This window comes from Mesoplodon densirostris, chromosome 4 (genome assembly GCF_025265405.1).
Source record: "Mesoplodon densirostris isolate mMesDen1 chromosome 4, mMesDen1 primary haplotype, whole genome shotgun sequence".
Lineage (NCBI taxonomy): Eukaryota > Metazoa > Chordata > Mammalia > Artiodactyla > Ziphiidae > Mesoplodon > Mesoplodon densirostris.
In genome coordinates, this window is record NC_082664.1 from 106,733,263 (window position 1) to 106,751,411 (window position 18,149).

Below are 18,149 nucleotides of genomic sequence, written 5' to 3' on the forward strand. Positions count from 1 at the left end.
AGAATAGGATGGTAAGAATTAGAAGGAATCAAGTTAGCATACTAGAAGAAGCCCTGCCATAACAAAGATGCATCTGGAAATCAAACCAAAGAATCTACTTAGATTACTGCCTCCTGTAGAGGTTTTGGTGGGAGCTGAGCGGTGGCATAGCTGGGCTTCCATTCATCTCCAGACTGTAATTGACATAAAGAGAAAAAAAAGTGCATTGTGTTCCTAACTCAGTTCTTCTTGGATTCTATGTTTAATGCCAGTACTCCTTTTGTATTTTTCAGTCACACAAAATGGCACTTATTAATGAGCTCTCAAATTACATAAAGAGAGATCTAAAGGATAGAAACTAAATCATTTAAAGTAAGCCTGTAGCATTGTGGCTTTGAGTACAGAATAGCATCTGTGTGCAAGTGAGGAGGACCCGCCTGCTGCAGCTATGGAAACCACAGCCAGAGGAGAGGGGAGAAGAATAAGCAGAATAAGCAGTAGGGTGCTGTGAAAAGGAAAAATGCCCAGAAAGAAGACACTTAGCATCCCTAAACACACACACACACACACACACACACACACACACACACACACCTCTTGCTGGTACCTTAAATCATGCAACTCTCATCTCCCAATTATATTGTTGGGTTGTAAAATTGTAGGCTCCCACATTAACAAACGTGTATTTATTTGCATATACACACATAAATACAATATTATATATTTATAATATTGTATATATTATATATGTATATTAGCTTAACAAATAAAAACAAATAATTTTGCAACGTAAAAGTCCTGGGCATTCAATCCATTATGATGATCCTCTGAGCATTCCTCCTCCTTCCCGGATGGTACCAATTAAGAGTAAGACCCTCATCTTAATAGATGTTGAGCAAATAAACCCGATCTGAGGCTTTAATGAACAAAACCAGACACATTTACTATACCCAAGAGAAGCAAAAATAAATATAATGTTCACAGTGGGCCACTTGGGTTAACTTGCGATGACTGGGGCTTTGACCTGTGGCTGTGATTAGTTTTCCCACATATCTGTAATTAGCATACCAGAGGCTAAGACACTGTTGGACACAATCCTAACCATGGAATCCTTCCATTCCCTTTATTTTTCCTTAATATTGTTTGGAGAGGTGATTTCCATCTCTTAAATACATTTCATTGCTTCTATTGAAATGGAAAGCAGAGCTTTTTAAGATTCTAATCAATAATGAGTAGCACCTAAGTGTGCAGCTTGTTCTGTGTCAAGAAAATATGTCACTTGCCAGGTCTATGCTGGCTCTGGATGAGTACAGCTTACATCACCTGCATAGGCTGTGTCTCAAAGAGTTGCATTTGGAATGGCCCTGCAGAATGGAGACGCACCTCAGGCATTCAAACCATCTCCCAGGGCCCCCTTGGAGCCCTAATATTTTCCTGAACCACAGGTGGCAGTACAGACATTCTGCAGGAACTAATTAAAGAGGTTTCCTGTTTCAGGCGGGGTTGTACAAATGCGGCTTAAAAGAAAGGATGGGGTAGTTAAAAAAACACAACCTGATTCAAGTTTCTCTGCACACACTGTCCTGTTTCTACATATGTCGCACCTAGATATTCTCTCGCCACCACCTCCTTGTCTTATTTAAAGAACTCACCTTGCGATAAAAATAGTTTTCTTATTTACAATTTACAGCATTTACAATTAACAGGCTTCCAACTACAGATTCCCGCTGACACACACAGACACACACACACACACTAACACACTAACACATCTAAGAGAGCTTGAGCTTGTCAAAAGCACAGATTCCTAAGCAGCAAAGCCAAGGGTTGCTTTGTGAGAAAGCTGCCATATTATGGGAACATTTGGTTTCTGAACTGCCTTAAAATGGTGACCTTTTTTCTATTGCCAAATAAACATTCTGCAAGCTGCACTGGTGTAGAACAAAAGTATCATTCTATAGTTGATCATGCAGATCTAAGGGTTGTCTTTTAGATCCTTTCATCATTTTTGACCAGAAAAAGCATTTGTTTGAATTCTGGGCAGAAACCAGTCCACTTCACTTTTAATGCACATTTCACTTAAAAAAAATCTTTTAGGAGTGCACAGCACACAGCTCTCCTCTGGAAAGAGAGACAGAGAGACTTAATAAAACATCAAGTCCCAGGGAATCTACATGACTAATTTTGTATTAAAAATTATGGAAGATATCTGTTCCAGTGGGAACTGTCCCCAACTATTAGTAATTGAAAACATGAGTCATGAAGACATGGAAAATACAATCTGTAGCTCATCTAGTACATTTTGCCCAAAAATACAATCTATGGAGTTCCGTATCACCCATTTTGCTGCAGTGTGCCACTCAGTGATGCAGTCCAATTTTGAAGGCAAATATGTCGTGTTTTACTGATTCATCAAGTTCTCTGGGCAGCTCTTTGAAAGCGGCACCCTCTACACTGAGCAGGACCACATAGCCAGCCTTCCTTTTCCTCTATCTATTCTATTTAGCCTGCCATTGCATAGATATGCTCTACTTTTATTACTATGGATTCAAATGAAAGAAAAGGAAACCTTTAAGAGTGATCCAGGACATGTAAATAATCAACACCGAAGTCTGTCATTCTGCACTCCTGTGTCTTGGTCGCCAGAAAGTAGAGGTGACCTTTCCTGTGGATTAATGTGAAATCTCCCAAGCTCACAGAGAATGAACATTTTAAAGTTTTCCCAACATTCATCGTGGTCTAGTTACTCAGTTCTTCTAAAAGTGACTACTCTGAAGGTCCAAGAGTAATTCCCCAGCTGTGTTCACCTTCTGGCCATGTGCTAAGCCAGAAATGTAGGTGTCACCTTTAAGTCTTCCCCCCACCTTCCCCCAGAGTCTCTATCCAGAAAATGACCCATGAGTCCTGCCTCAACCTTCCAAATATAGCCCTTGACTAAGTAACTCCTATTCATCCTTACAGATTTACTAAGGCATCAGTTCCTCCTGAAAATTGGCTCTCCCTTCCTGTACCTAAATCAAATCCTGCATCTGGGTATTTCCATAATCCACTGTGCCCATCTCTAGCACAGCAAAGTCACAATTTATTATAATGGTCTAGTTACATGCCTCTCTTCTCTAAGAGATGGTGAGCTCCTTGAAGAATATAACTGTATTGTTTTTCTTTCTCTTCTCGATGTGCCCAGACCAGGTGTTTGGCAGATGGATGGAGAGATGGATGTGTGGATAGAGGGACAGTTAGCAACACTCCCAACAAGAGGACCCTGACTTCCGCTGTCCTGCAGACTTACCAAAGACATCGTCCAAATCACAGCTGTCATGAGGACGTCCTTCTTAGCCACATTGCTTGGACAATTATTAAAAACAAACTATACTTTTTTTTTTTTTTTTTTTTTTTTGCGGTACGCGGGCCACTCACTGCTGCGGCCTCTCCCGTTGCGGAGCACAGGCTCTGGACGCGCAGGCTCAGCGGCCATGGCTCACGGGCCCAGCCACTCCGCGGCATGTGGGATCCTCCCGGACCGGGGCACGAACCCGTTTCCCCTGCATCAGCAGGCGGACTCTCAACCACTGTGCCACCAGGGAAGCCCCAAACTATACTTTAAAGAAAGTTTAATTTACATTCAAAAACAGTTTCTGAACACTAACCCTTGGAGAAAGCCTCAAGGAAACAGCTCTAAATCATGAAAGACTTGTCTCTGAAGCCGGACCACATTTAGCTTCCAAATCAAACAGGCAGTTCTTCCGCCTCCATTTCTTTATGCCACCAACAAATGTAGCTCTGCTGTAGTCTAAAAATCCTGGTTTTAATTCTTCCAGGTGAAACATGCCTGCCTAAACAATTAGAGGCACTTGATCTACCAAGATTAATGGCCAGTTTTGGGACCTGGAATAATTTAAATCCCAAGAGAAGTGGGCTAAAACTTTCACCAGCAGAAACCCTTCATATCTCATCATACTATAGTGTGCACTTAAAATACCAGCAATCCGTCCAGGTCAGTACCTTACACATAATCCAGATAGAGTTGGCAGATAAAATATAGGATATTCAGTTACATTTGTCTCAGATAAACAATAAATAGTTTCTGTGTAAGTATGACCCATGCAACATTTTATGTAAGTATGACCCATACTTATACTAAAAAAAATTATTCATTACTTATCTAAGACTCAAATTTTACTGGGTGTCCTGTATTTTTATGCACTAAATCTTCAACCCAGATCAGAGGTGCAGGGTTAGGTGTCTCATCTGAAATTTCTGGGAGAGTAGATATTTCACTGAGAGTTAAAAGGAAAGTTCTGTCATCTGGTTTGGTCCTGCCATATGGAAGATAATTGTCCTTGGTGCGCTGGCCACTCTGGCCATCCCTGAGGGAGGCTGCAGCCCTTCCTGACCTCCTAGCATCGTTACAAAGTCAGTTTCAGTTCATGAAATCAGAACTCATTTGCCGATGTATTCTGCCTGAATTCTCCCCAAACCTTCATCTGAGAATCACCGAATATGAAAATCCTGACAGCAGTGCTGGGCACAGCCATGCAAATGGAAAAACCTCGGGAAAATGAAGGCATTGTGCAGGAGATTTTCTATCATCATTTTAGGTTTTGTGACCGCAGTTCCGGCAATTACATATCAGTTTCTAGACACCCGTTATACCTATTATTTTCTCTGGCTCCAAGTACAAATGCACAGGGTCTGGACTAGGGGAAGGCGAAGAAGGCATGTAGGGTGCATAGTTTAAGGGGGGCGCAGAGTCCCAGAGTAGGTGTGGAGTCAATACTTGAGAGCGGAACCTCCTTTAATTTTATGCCCCAGGTACCTCACTTCCCTCTCCTTAGTCCTGACCCTGCAAATATAGGTTATTTCTCTTCAATCTGAATGGTTTGGCAGACAAAAAAAATGAACATTTCTAATAGTGGCATCAGGGTCATTTCCAGGTGGGAACAATTCCAATGTATGAGGAAAGGGGTTGCAATCTTTAGCAAACGCATAACAGTTCCTCACGGATATAGAGGTGTAATAACCAGCACAAAGTCCTCCACACAAGAGCTAGTTGCTGTCTTCATCAACTCCTGGAATACAGTAGATTATGCATTCATTTCCTAGGGTTGTGGGAACAAAGTACTGCAGATTGGGGGACTTAAACAACAGAAATATATTGTCTTATGGTTCCGGAAGCTGGAAGTCTGAGATCAAGGTGTCGGCAGGCTTGGTTCCTTCTGGGGGCTGTGAGGGACAATCTGTTCCAGGCCTCTCTCCTTGCTTCTGGTGGCTTGCTGGCCACCTTTAGCATCGTGGTGTGTTGAAACATCACCTGACCTCTGCCTTCATCATCACGCGACGCTCTCCCTGAGTACCTGTCGGTCTGCAACTCCCCTCTTTTTAAAATACCAGTCATATTGGATTAAGACCCATCCTAATGACCTCCTTTTGACCTGATTTTCCCCTATAAGGACCCTATCCCCAAATAAGGTCACATTTTGAGGTGCTGGGGGTTGCATTTGAGGGGACACCAATGAATCCATAATAGAGTGTCTCTACACTGATTGGTCAAGGACACACCTGTTGACTCTCAAGGCCCCTTGGACAGGTGACTGTTTCCCTCAAATTTCTTTTTTGTCTGTGTGTATCTTGCTACCCTCCCTCCAACCCCAAACCAACACCTTCCTCCAATCATGTTATATATTGTACACCCCTTGTGGACAACCTGTGTGCCCCTCTTCGCACAGAGAGAGCCCCTGAGCAGCAGAGGACAAGGTAACCCATCCTGGCTCTGTTATCAGCATCACTAATCATGCTGCAAAAGCCCCGAAGACAAGCTCCTCCTCCCTCATTACTGCAGCACCAGAACTAAAGTGAATTTCAAGAACTCTTCCGGCTCTATTTTTTTTTTTTCTATTTGCTTCATCACAAGCATCACTTCCTGGGAGAATGGAGTTAAAGTACTAAAAAAGCATCTCAGGGCTTCCCTGGTGGCACAGTGGTTGAGAGTCCGCCTGCCGATGCAGGGGACACGGGTTCGTGCCCCAGTCTGGGAAGATCCCACATGCCGCGGAGCGGCTGGGCCCGTGAGCCATGGCTGCTGAGCCTGCATGTCCGGAGCCTGTGCTCCACAACGGGAGAGGCCACAACAGTGAGAGGCCCGCGTACCGCAAAAAGAAAAAAAAAAAGCATCTCAAATCCCAGAAAGTTTCTTTTTTTCATAAGCAAAGAGCCCTGGGTCACAGGGGAGATTGGCGGAAATCTGCGTATGCTCGCGATTGGGCGGGGCCTCTCAGGGATACCTAGGACAGCAGGCTAGGGGAACAGGCCATGGTCTGTAAGGGCCAGCTAGAGTTCCTTACAACCACGTGAAATGTGGCATCTGAAGGAGAAGAGTGGCAGTTTATGAGCATCCCAGGAGAGCAGGACAAGATGTGAAAGGGGGAGGGGGAGGAGAGAATAAATAAAGTAGGGGGAACACTGGACTGAAAAGTGCTATAATAGTACTGGGCAGAAAAGCCAGTGATGAGTTTGAGATATGGTTCTTTCCAGAACCGCTGTGTGACCTGGAAAAAAAGTACTTAACCTCTCTACATCCCACTTTCTCCATTTATAAAATGGGATATTAATAGCTGCCCCACAGGTTTGTTGGAACATTAAATATAAAACGCCTCACCAGGAGGCACACCTAATCCAAGAGATTCTCAGTAAGTGTCAGTTCCCTTTCTGGCTTCCCTGAAGGACTTTTAAAATGAGACCACCTTAGAAGAGATTTTCGGAGGATGGGGGAGGGACAGTGGAAGGACTGGGCCGGGAAGGAGGTGGGGTGGGTTGGGGGTGTGTGTGGAAGGGAACGTTCTGAGTTTTGCTCGGCTCTGGGTGCTGTCCATGGTGGCTATCCTCTTGGGGCTGCAGGGAGAAGAGGCTGAATAAAGGTACAGCGAAGACTGGGGGCCAAGGGCTCAACAGAGGCCTTTTCCAGAGGGGTCGGGAACTGTGCACGATTAAAGCCAAGGAGGCTGAAAGAGCTCTCTGGTTTTTGGCAAAATATGTCGCCAGGACGCTGGGTGATTTTCACAATCCAGGAGGAAAGGAGGCGCTGAGCATGCCCGGCACTGCGCCCGGCCGACGCTAGGTGGCGCCGCTCAGCAAGGCAGCCCGAGGCGGCGGCCTCAGCCGGGCGGTGGGAGGTTCCCGCAAGACTGCTCGTCTCCTCGGAGAAAGCAGGTTCTGCTCAATCCCTGGGTTATTTCTGCCTTCCCATTAGTATTTGCTGAGTAAACCAACATCTTTTATTTTTTTAACATTGAACTCTCAACAGAGATACACAGGCAAAACGTCATGTACACAAGACTGATGCGTTCATCAGTTTTTCCTTAGTTAAAATGAGATTTGAACTGATCAGGAGGAAATCAAAACGATATGAAATTACTCTAAATTTTGTGACTTTTGCCTGTGGGTAAAGTCTGAAGTGAACAATTAACATTTATAAGATGATGATTTAAAAAAAGAAAGAAAAGAAAAGAACTAGCTAAAAAAATCATATGGCAATGAAACGAATCATAGCCCACCCGGTGACCCAGGAATTCCACTCCTGCGGGAGAGTATTGATGTCCAAAAAACGTGTATGCAACAAGAATGCTCAAAGCAGATTCATTCATGATAGTCCAAAGCTGGAAATAATCCAAATGTCTGTCAACAGAATGGATGAACAAACTGTGGTATATTCATACCACAGAATCACTCTCAGCAATAAAAAGGGATGATCTGCTGATAGGGGCAACAGCATGGCTTTATGTTAAGTGAAAGGAACCAGATACCAAACACTAAATAATCTGTGGTTCCATTTTGATGAAGTCCTAGATCAGGCAAACTAACTTACAGTGATAGAAAGCAGATCACTGTAAAGCAGATCAGTGCCTCTGCAGGTGCCGATTACCTGGAAAGGGGCGCGACAGAACTTTCTGGAACAATGGAAAAGTTCTAGTTCTTGATTTCAGTGGTGGTTACACAGGTCTGTATATACGTGCACATATTCATGGAGCTGTACACCTTGGTAAAATGTGTGCATTTCACTACAGGAAATTATACCTCAATTAAAAGAAAGAGACAGAGGAAGGAACAAAAGAGGCAGATCATTTCCACTCCTGCATTTCCTGTGGATTCCTATATCCTTTTTAGAAATTGTCTCAGCATATTTTTTCCTCTAATGTGAAGAATATGGCCTATATCTGGCATCTGTCCCTCCTGTCCATGTTTTTTTGTTTTGTTTTGAATAATTTAGCTAAAGACTTCATTAGTTTTTTTTAATAGTGCTTATGCTTCCAACTAATGAATTGTCCAAATCCTCATCCTACGACTTCCATTTCACTCATTAGAACCTTAATTGTCAAGCAGCTGAAATGATTCTTATTGTTTATTCTAATCGCTATTAGGAAGGAGTGCTGGAATTATATGTAATTTATTAGACACATAACAATAATGAGGGACAAATAAAGTTTATTTTCCCTGAAATTATTTCTACGGTACAGGAAGGGGCATGGTTAAGCAAGGCTGCCCTGGGCATCTCTGGAAGGAGCAGAAGCTGTTTTCTCTGGGTGCCTCGACTTGCCTTTCTTATCTTCAGAGTCACTCTTTTCCCACCCCCTTCAGGCACTTGGGGCCTTCAGAGAGTGTTTTTCCTGTTGCCCCCATCATAACCCACTCTTGGAAGAATCTGGTGTTGGCCATTACTCCTCCATGCCAATGGGACCCCCACTTGCTGCTTCTCCCCAGTGTCAGAGATCCAAAAATAAGAGAGATGGGGTCACTGTATTCAGGGGCCAGGCACCAGGAACCTGGAGTTTATGACCAAGGACTCTGGATGGGCAGTGGTATGATGTGGGTGCACAAAACAAGATACCTAACAAGGGGCAAGTGGGAGCCAAGCCCAAAGCCAAAGAGCCTAGAGCAGGGGGAGTTAAGGTGTGAAATTTTCCTCCACCAAGAGGGAGGGAGATTTTTCCTTGTGGCTGACACCTATACCTAGAGATACTGTCTGTTTGTAATTTACACAAGTCATGCTGAGGCTAGCAATGCCCCAGATTTGGCTTCTGGAAGATTGTATTGTTATTATGGTCAACACACCTACTTTGAGTGTCTAGCTGTGAAGAATGTGAAGAGGATGTGGATGGCCCACTCATCCCCACAAGGAATTTACATTCTAGCCAAGGAGTGTACAACGATACCTGGAAGCTAAGCCCTTTCCATCCGACCATCTTCATGAAGCCCCTTCCTGTTTGGCCTTTCCTCTGAGAGGACATTTTTGATTCTCCTATTTTGAGTTGGGAGACCCTCCAAAGCCCTCCAAAACACCAGTCCTTAGATCAAGTCTCATCATAATTATCACGAATGGTGCTAGAATTTACATGCACACCTATGTATATTGCAGGTTTTAGAAAAAATCATCACAATAACTCATAAGGTTGTAGCCTCTGTTTCCTCATCTATAAAATGGGAATAACAAAGTGTCCACCTTCAAGGGTTGCCACAAAGACTAAACAGAAAACACTCATGTGTTTAATGCCCCTGTGAGAGTCTACTTTGCTAAGAAATTGAAGGTACAACTTGTCCACATTGATAACAGAGGTGGAGACAGAAAGAAGAAGCAGTGTGGCCGGTACCCAGATCTCAGGCTGGTTACCAGCCTCTCATCAGGCCCCTGGCAAACTGGCTTAAGGTCCCCCCACAGAAATCTACACAGGGCCAGCTTCATACTTGCCTTCCCTCCTGGCCCATCTCCCAGTCACCTGTCTACCTACTTCTCATGGGAGATACTAGTTATGTAAAAAGAGGAAGTCTATACAGAATTTTGTGGTGGATAAAAGTGGCAAGAATGAACATCCTTGTCTTGTTCCTGATCTTAGAGGAAATATTTTCAGCTTTTCCCCATTGAGTATGATGTTAGCTGTGTGTTTGTCATAAATGGCCTTTATTACGTTGAGGTATGTTTCCTCTATGCCCACATTCTGGAGAGTTTTTATCATAAATCGTTGTTGAATTTTGTCAAAAGGTTTGTCCACATCTATTGAGATGATCATATGGTTTTTATCCTACAATTTGTTGATGTGGTGTTATCACATTGATTGATTTTTGCAGATATTGAAAAATCATTACATCCCTGGGATAAATCCCACTCGATCATGGTGTATGAGCCTTTAATGTATTGTTGGATTTGGATTGCTAGTATTTTGTTGAGGATTTTGCATCTATGTTCATCAGTGCTATTGGCCTGTTACTTTATGGAATTCCCTGGTGGCCCAGTGATTATGACTCGGCATTTTCACTGCTGCGGCCTGGGTTCAGTCCCTGGTTGGGGGAAATAAGATTCCCCAAGCCGTGTGGTGCAGTGTATTGTTATGTGTCTATATGTACATAATTTTAAAGAGAAAAAACATTTTAAGACATCAAAATATTTGAAATGACTGCCTTTCAAAAATGAAATCATGAGGGGCTTGTTTGCTACTTTTTCTATTCCCCCAGCTTCACTTTTAAATAAGTACATATTGTTTTCATAATCAGAAAAATTGAGCATAATTTTAAAAATCAAGCCAGTGTTGTGACACTAGTGAAACAAAAATCCCTATTTCTGCCCTTCCTGCCTTGGCCCAGAAATGGTCTCAGAACATGGGGTCTGAGGCTGAGGTTGGGGCTCTATTGCATGTAATCTCCTTGCAAAAATTAAAGGGGGGAAAGCTGGACCATCCACACAAAGTCTTACCAAGGTTTTTATTGATTTGTTGGCAAACCAACCTGACTTTATATATTTTATTTGCTCTATCCACTTCATTTTTATATGAGTTTATTTTTAAGGTTTCCATTTATTTGAAGTGGAGGATTTTGCCACATAAAGGTTAAAAACTGACCTGGCCATCAGTGATGGTCTGGATACCACTTGGCCCAGCCAAGCAAAGACATGAAGGTCAAGGCCACAGTCCCAAAGCATGGAAAAAAGCTTCCCTAAGGGCCACCTGCGGGTCCGTGAGGACTGTGTGAACACGCTCATTAGAGGTCAAGAATAAGCTTGAGAAGTGAGGCTGATACAGTGCAGCTCTCCAGGTGGGAACAGAATCCGTGGACTGCTGGGGCTGAGACCTCACCTTGCTCATCCCACACCCTCCAGTTCCATCAGAGGGAGCTGGACCTGGAGCTTCAAAGGGCAGAGCACAAGACCTCACACCAGAACTACTGAATCAGATCTGCAAATTACCAGATCCCAGGTGATGCACAGACACATTAGAGTCTGAAAAGCACCGCTGTAAGCACCTGGCCCATGTGGGTGCTCACCCATTGATAATCAGGCCTGCATATCCATGTATCATCGTATTGGGTTCTCATACCCTCCCCCAACCCTACAGAAGATGAATAGAATTGATGCTACAGGCCCTATTTTACAAAGGAAGAAAATGATTCAGAAGGACAAGCGACTAGAGCAAAGCCATTTAGCTTGTTAGGTACAGAGCAGCCATGGGACCCCAGCCTTTGACTCCAAGTTCAGGAATCTCTGCATTACACATACCTGCTTCTTTGTGCTAGACTCAACAAAGGGCAGCTCTGTGAAACAGGCCATGTCAGGTACAGATGGGCCATGCTAGTCCTTATAAGGGAGATGGTTTCCATTGACTACAGTATGACATTTCTTACCCTAACTATTTTATCTCATTTACACTCTGTGTCCAGGGCTGTCCGTGCCTTTGGATGGAGTGAAGCAAGTTCGCTCTCTCACAAACATCTACTGAGAACCCAAATAGGTAGACTTTGAAATACTCTAATGAGAGAGTAGAGGCTCCTGGTTGTTTCAAAATACCCATTCTATCTTCTTTCCCAGTAACAGAACCCCAGCTTTAATTGGGGTGGTATTGTACCTAGGTAAAGACTACTTCCCAACTTACCTTTCAGCTAGATATAAGTACTAATGAAAGAGAAGAAGACATTGCTAGTGAGTATTATGAGAAATTTCTTTAAAGGGGAGACAAATGGCTGTGCAAACTCTTTTTACCCTTCTCTCCTGCTTCCTGTTTCCATCTGGATCACGGATGTAATGGCTGGAGCTCTAGCAGCTATTGGATCACAGAGCAACCTCACAGAACAGAGCCAAGGACTAGGGATGAGAGCAGCTCTTGCTGTTGGCTCTCCAGTGGGTGCCTGGAACCCCTATACCAGCTCTAGATACTGCTCTCTGGACTGAGATATGTGAGAAAAAATATCCTCTTATCTTAATCTGTTGAGTCTCTGCTGTAGCAGTCAAATACAATTTCTAACTGATACAGCAAACAGACCAAGATACCCTGACTTTTCAGAGCCTAGAGGCTCATCAGCTGGAATTAATGCAATGTGACAAACATGGGATAGAGGATTATAGGAACCATAAATCCAGGGAACCTGCAAGATGCAGGAAGATTTCTCCAGAGAAGTAAAATCTAAGGTTAGAATTAACATTGGACTGGATTTAGTCACACAGAGAGGGGAGAGGAGAACATTCCAGGAGAGGAAAGAGCATGTGTAAGGACCCACAGGCAGGACAGGGAGCATCCTCTGTCCTGCTAACGAATTCGAAATTTATCACAACAGTGATAGAGGCTGCTGAAGGCCTGTAAGTAAAAATATTCATGTTAGAAAAATCCCTCTGGTTGCTATGCTGAGAAGGGACTAAAAAGGCAAGTTTGAAAGCAGGAGGCCAGTTGGAGGCCAGTGCAGGGACATGGGTGGGATACCAGAGCAGCAGGGACCCGGCAGGATGCTGGCAGTGGGAGAGAGAGAAAGGGATGCATCTGAGTGACACTTGGCAGATAGAACTGACAGGACGTGAAGGGAAGGGGATAGGAAGAGTCATGAGAGGGGCTCAGTGTACTGGCTTTGTAGCTGAGCAGGACCCTATGAGGCTTTCCCAGAATAGACTCCCACCTGTGTCCTCCACCTGCCTCTTGTCTGTAGAAAAACTTTAGCCTCCTAGGCCTTCCCCAAGTTCTAAAGAATAAATTTAATCAAAGAAGTGAGAAAATGCAAAAAGCAAGGAAACAGTCAAGCAAGACAAAATAATAATACCTTAGCCATTAAACAAAGTCAAGGACTTTTAGTTCCTCCTCAAGAGCTATGGAGAATATTCTGAGCCAGGTCCTTTGAGCTGTTTTGCAGATACTGAATCCCCCACCAGGTGGAAGAAGTTAAATGTATGCTGCCCACAAGCATGTAGACCCCAGACCAGTTGGAACAAAGGTTGGGGATGCTGACTCCCTATTACCTCACCACCAGCCAATCAGAAAAGTGTCCACGAGCTGACCACGCCCTGCTCCTTGAACAGTATAACACTTCTCATTACCCTCTCCCGGTCGGGCACACAGTCTAGAGGGCATTAGCCTGCTGTGGCCCCCTTTACCTGGCAAAGCAATAAAGCTATTTCTTTCTACTTCACTCAAAACTCTACCTCTGAGATTTAATCCGGCACCTGTGAACAGAGGCTGAATTTCAGTAACAGCTTGAACCGATCTAGGGACATGAGAATCAGCTCATCTGGGCCACACTGCGTTCATCACCACTGCAGAAAAATCTTATTTCTTAGCAACAGATCGTTCTCTCACCTTGCTTGTTGGTGTATCAACGGGTCAGCTCCAGCCCAGTTACCCTTGATTACTGAAAAGAGGTAAGGAAAACCTTTTCTCATGCACCAAGGCAACATGTGATATATGAGGCTAACACCTGCCAGGGAGTAAAGAGAAATTTTTTCAAGTTTTTGTGTGAAAGTAAAAAGTGGTGAGTAGATATTTCTACAGATAAGTACATGGCAATTATCTTATAGAATAAATGATCCCAACTATTCTTAGAGTCCAGATTCTATGGTTCTCTTCAAGAAGTGTTGTCAGTCTCAACTCTCAGGGACCATTTAGGTAAAGGTTCCGAGATTCAGTACATGAAATATGCCGAACATCAAGAAAGAAGGTCCTGGAAATAAAGAGAAACCCACCTCACTACAAGGAGAGCTGTCTCTCACTGAATACCTGGTGCAGCTCTGGCTGCCAATGTTAATCAGATAGAAGTGAGCCAGAACTAATATGCAGTGCAGTTACAACGGCTGCCAAAGGAGGGCAGTCTAACACGGTTCCCGCAAGAGTCAGGACGCTCAAGACTGAGAGGTATAAACTACCTCAGGCTTCAAAAAGACCAACACTCATAGTCCCACTTAGTGGGCTCTCTTGTGAAAATAATGCAAAATGTGGGGTTGAGGATACATCCTTAAGACCAGTGATTACAGTATAACTTGCAAGAGAGAAAAACTGGAAGCAATCAGAATGTGCAATGATGAAGGAACGGCCAAGGAAATGATGACATATGTAGAATACTATGGTTTCTTTCTTTGGAAATGATAAAGAACAAAACTATCATGTTTAGTTTTAAATGTTGGATAAAAATGCTATGTATGAGCATTAAATTTATTTAAATATGGAATTAAAACCAAATTACTATGGGAAGTATGGCTAGAATAGATAGATGTTATAAACCTTGATAATATAAAATATGAAGATGTAACAATCATCAAACAGGAAATGCAAGGTAGGAACAAGAATAGTTGTACAAGACAAGAAGTGTAAATGTAAATTGGAAGGGAAAAAGCCAACCACCCAGAAAGTTTTAAACTATCTCTTAAATTATTCTTGGATATTTTAAGCAGAATATCTGAGGGAAAATGTGTTGTTCTAGATGTATGGCATTAAAAACTTACATAATTAAATAAGAAAAATGAATTATTTAAACATCCAATTTGAGAAGTTAAGAAAAATAACAATAAAAGATACTCAGAAGAGAATAATAAAGGTAAGAGCAGAACTGAAACAAATACTAAACAGAAAAGAAGGAAATGGAGCATTTTCTAGGAAAATATAAGGTACAAAATTGACCTCTGAAGAGGAAGAAAACATCAATAAAACAATACAAGTGAAAAAAGAACAAAGAAAGAAATAGAAAATGACTACAGCATTCATGAAAAGAGTTGCATCCCTACAATCGAAAACTCTGCAATACATAAAAGAATGAAGTTGCTTTGAATGAGCTAAAATTAAAGTAACATTTTTTAAAGGCAAAAAGCGAGGTACGGAGTAGCTGATATGGTGTGACCTCCTTTGTGTAAAATTTACAGACTGGAAGATGGTGGAAGAGTAAGACGCGGAGATCAACTTCCTCCCCACGGATACACCAGAAATACAGCTACACGTGGACCAACTCCTACAGAACACCTACTGAACGCTGGCAGAAGACCCCAGACCTCCCAAAAGGCAAGAAACTCCCCACATACCTCGGTAGGGTAAAGCGGAGAGATTCCCGCACAGAGGAGCGGTGCCGAGCGGCACTCACAAGCCCGAGAGGCTTGTCTGCTCGCCCGATGGGGCGGGCGGTGCTGGAAGATGAGGCTCGGGCTTCGGTCAGAGCACAGGGAGAGGACTGGGGCTGGCGGCGAGAACTCAGCCGGAAGGGGGCTAATGAGCCACAGCTAGCCGGCAGGGAGTCCGGGAAAACTCTGGAGCTGCCGAAGAGGCAAGAGACATTTTCTTCCCTCTTGGGTTTCCTGGAGCGCGAGGAGAGGGGATTAAGAGCGCTGCTTAAAGGGGCTCCACAGACAAGCGCGAGTCGCGGCTGAAAGCGCGGAACCCAGAGACTGGCATGGGATGCTGGGGCTGCTGCTGCCGCTGCCAAGAAGCCTGTATGCGACTGCAGGTCACTGTCCACACCGCCCTTCCGGGAGCCTGTGCAGCCCGCCACTGCCGGGGTCCCGGGATCCAGGGGCGGCTTCCCTGGGAGAACGCACGGCGCACCTCGGGCTGGTGCAACGTCACGCCGACCTCTGCCGCTGCAGGCTCGCCCCGCACTCCGTGCCCTTCCCTCCCGCCCGGCCTGAGTGAGCCAGAGTCCTCGAAGAGGCTGCTCCTTTAATCCTGTCCTGTCTGAGCGAAGAACAGACGCCCTCTGGCGACCTACACGCAGAGGCGGGGCCAAATCCAAAGCTGAGACCCAGGAGCTGTGAGAACAAAGAAGAGAAAGGGAAACCTCTCCCAGCAGCCTCAGAAGCAGTGGATTAAAGCTCCACAATCAACTTGATGTACCCTGCATCTGTGGAATACATGAATGGACAACAAATCATCCCAAATTGAGGAGCCAGGAGTCAGTGCTGTGCCTCTGAGGTGGGAGAGCCAACTTCAGGACACTGGTCCACAAGAGACCTCCCAGCTCCACATAATATCAAACGGCGAAAATCTTCCAGAGATCTCCATCTCAACACCAGCACCCAGCTTCACTCAACGACCAGCAAGCTACAGTGCTGGACACCCTATGCCAAACAACTAGCAAGACAGGAACACAACGCCACCCATTAGCAGAGAGGTGGTCTAAAATTATAAAAAGTCCGCAGACACCCCAAAACACACTACCAGACGTGGACCTGCCCACCAGAAAGACAAGATCGAGCCTCATCCACCAGAACACAGGCACTAGTCCCCTCCACCAGGAAGCCTACACAACCCACTAAACCAACCTGAGCCACTGGGGACAGACACCAAAAACAACGGTAACTACGAACCTGCAGCCTGCAAAAAGGAGACCCCAAACACAGTAACATAAGCAAAATGAGAAGACAGAAAAACACACAGCAGGAGAAGGAGCAAGATAAAAACCCACCAGACCTAACAAATGAAGAGGTAATAGGCACTCTACCTGAAAAAGAATTCAGAATAATGATGGTAAAGATGATCCAAGATTCTATTTCCCAGATCCAAAATCTTGGAAATAGAATAGACAAAATGCAAGAAACAGTTAACAAGGACCTAGAAGAACTAAAGATGAACCAAGCATCAATTAAAAACACAATACATGAAATAAAAAATACTCTAGATGGGATCAATAGCAGAATAACTGAGGCAGAAGAACGGATAAGTGAGGTGGAAGATAAAATAGTGGAAATAACTGCTGCACAGCAAAATAAAGAAAAAAGAATGAAAAGAACAGAGGACAGTCTCAGAGACCTCTGGGACAACATTAAACGCACCAACATTCGAATTATAGGGGTTCCAGAAGAAGAAGAGAAAAAGAAAGGGACTGAGAAAATATTTGAAGAGATTATAGTTGAAAACTTCCCTAATATGGGAAAGGAAATAGTTAATCAAGTCCAGGAGGCACAGAGAGTCCCATACAGAATAAATCCAAGGAGAAATACACCAAGACACATATTAATCAAACTGTCAAAAATTAAACACAAAGAAATCATATTAAAAGCAGCAAGGCAAAAACAACAAATAACACACAAGGGAATCCCCATCAGGATAACAGCTGATCTCTCAGCAGAAACTCTACAAGCCAGAAGGGAGTGGCAGGACATACTTAAAGTGATGAAGGAGAAAAACCTGCAACCAAGATAACTCTAACCAGCAAGGATCTCATTCAGATTTGATGGAGAAATTAAAACCTTTACAGGCAAGCAAAAGCTGAGAGAGTTCAGCACCACCAAACCAGCTTTACAACAAATGCTAAAGGAACTTCTCTAGGCAAGAAACACAACAGAAGGAAAAGACCTACAATAACGAACCCAAAACAATTAAGAAAATGGGAATAGGAACATACATATCGATAATTACCTTAAATGTAAATGGACTAAATGCTCCCACCAAAAGACACAGATTGGCTGAATGGATACAAAAACAAGACCCATATATATGCTGTCTACAAGAGACCCACTTCAGACCTAGAGACACATACAGATTGAAAGTAAGGGGATGGAAAAAGATATTCCATGCAAATGGAAATCAAAAGAAAGCTGGAGTAGCAATTCTTATATCAGACAAAATAGACTTTAAAATAAAGACTACTAGAAGAGACAAAGAAGGACACTACATAATGATCAAGGGATCGATCCAAGAAGAAGATATAACAATTGTAAATATTTATGCACCCAACATAGGAACACCTCAATACATAAGGCAAATACTAACAGCCATAAAAGGAGAAATCGACAGTAACACAATCATAGTAGGGGACTTTAACACCCCACTTTCACCAATGGACAGATCATCCAAAATGAAAATAAATAAGGAAACACAAGCTTTAAATGATACATTAAACAAGATGGACTTAATTGATATTTATAGTACATTCCATCCAAAAACAACAGAATA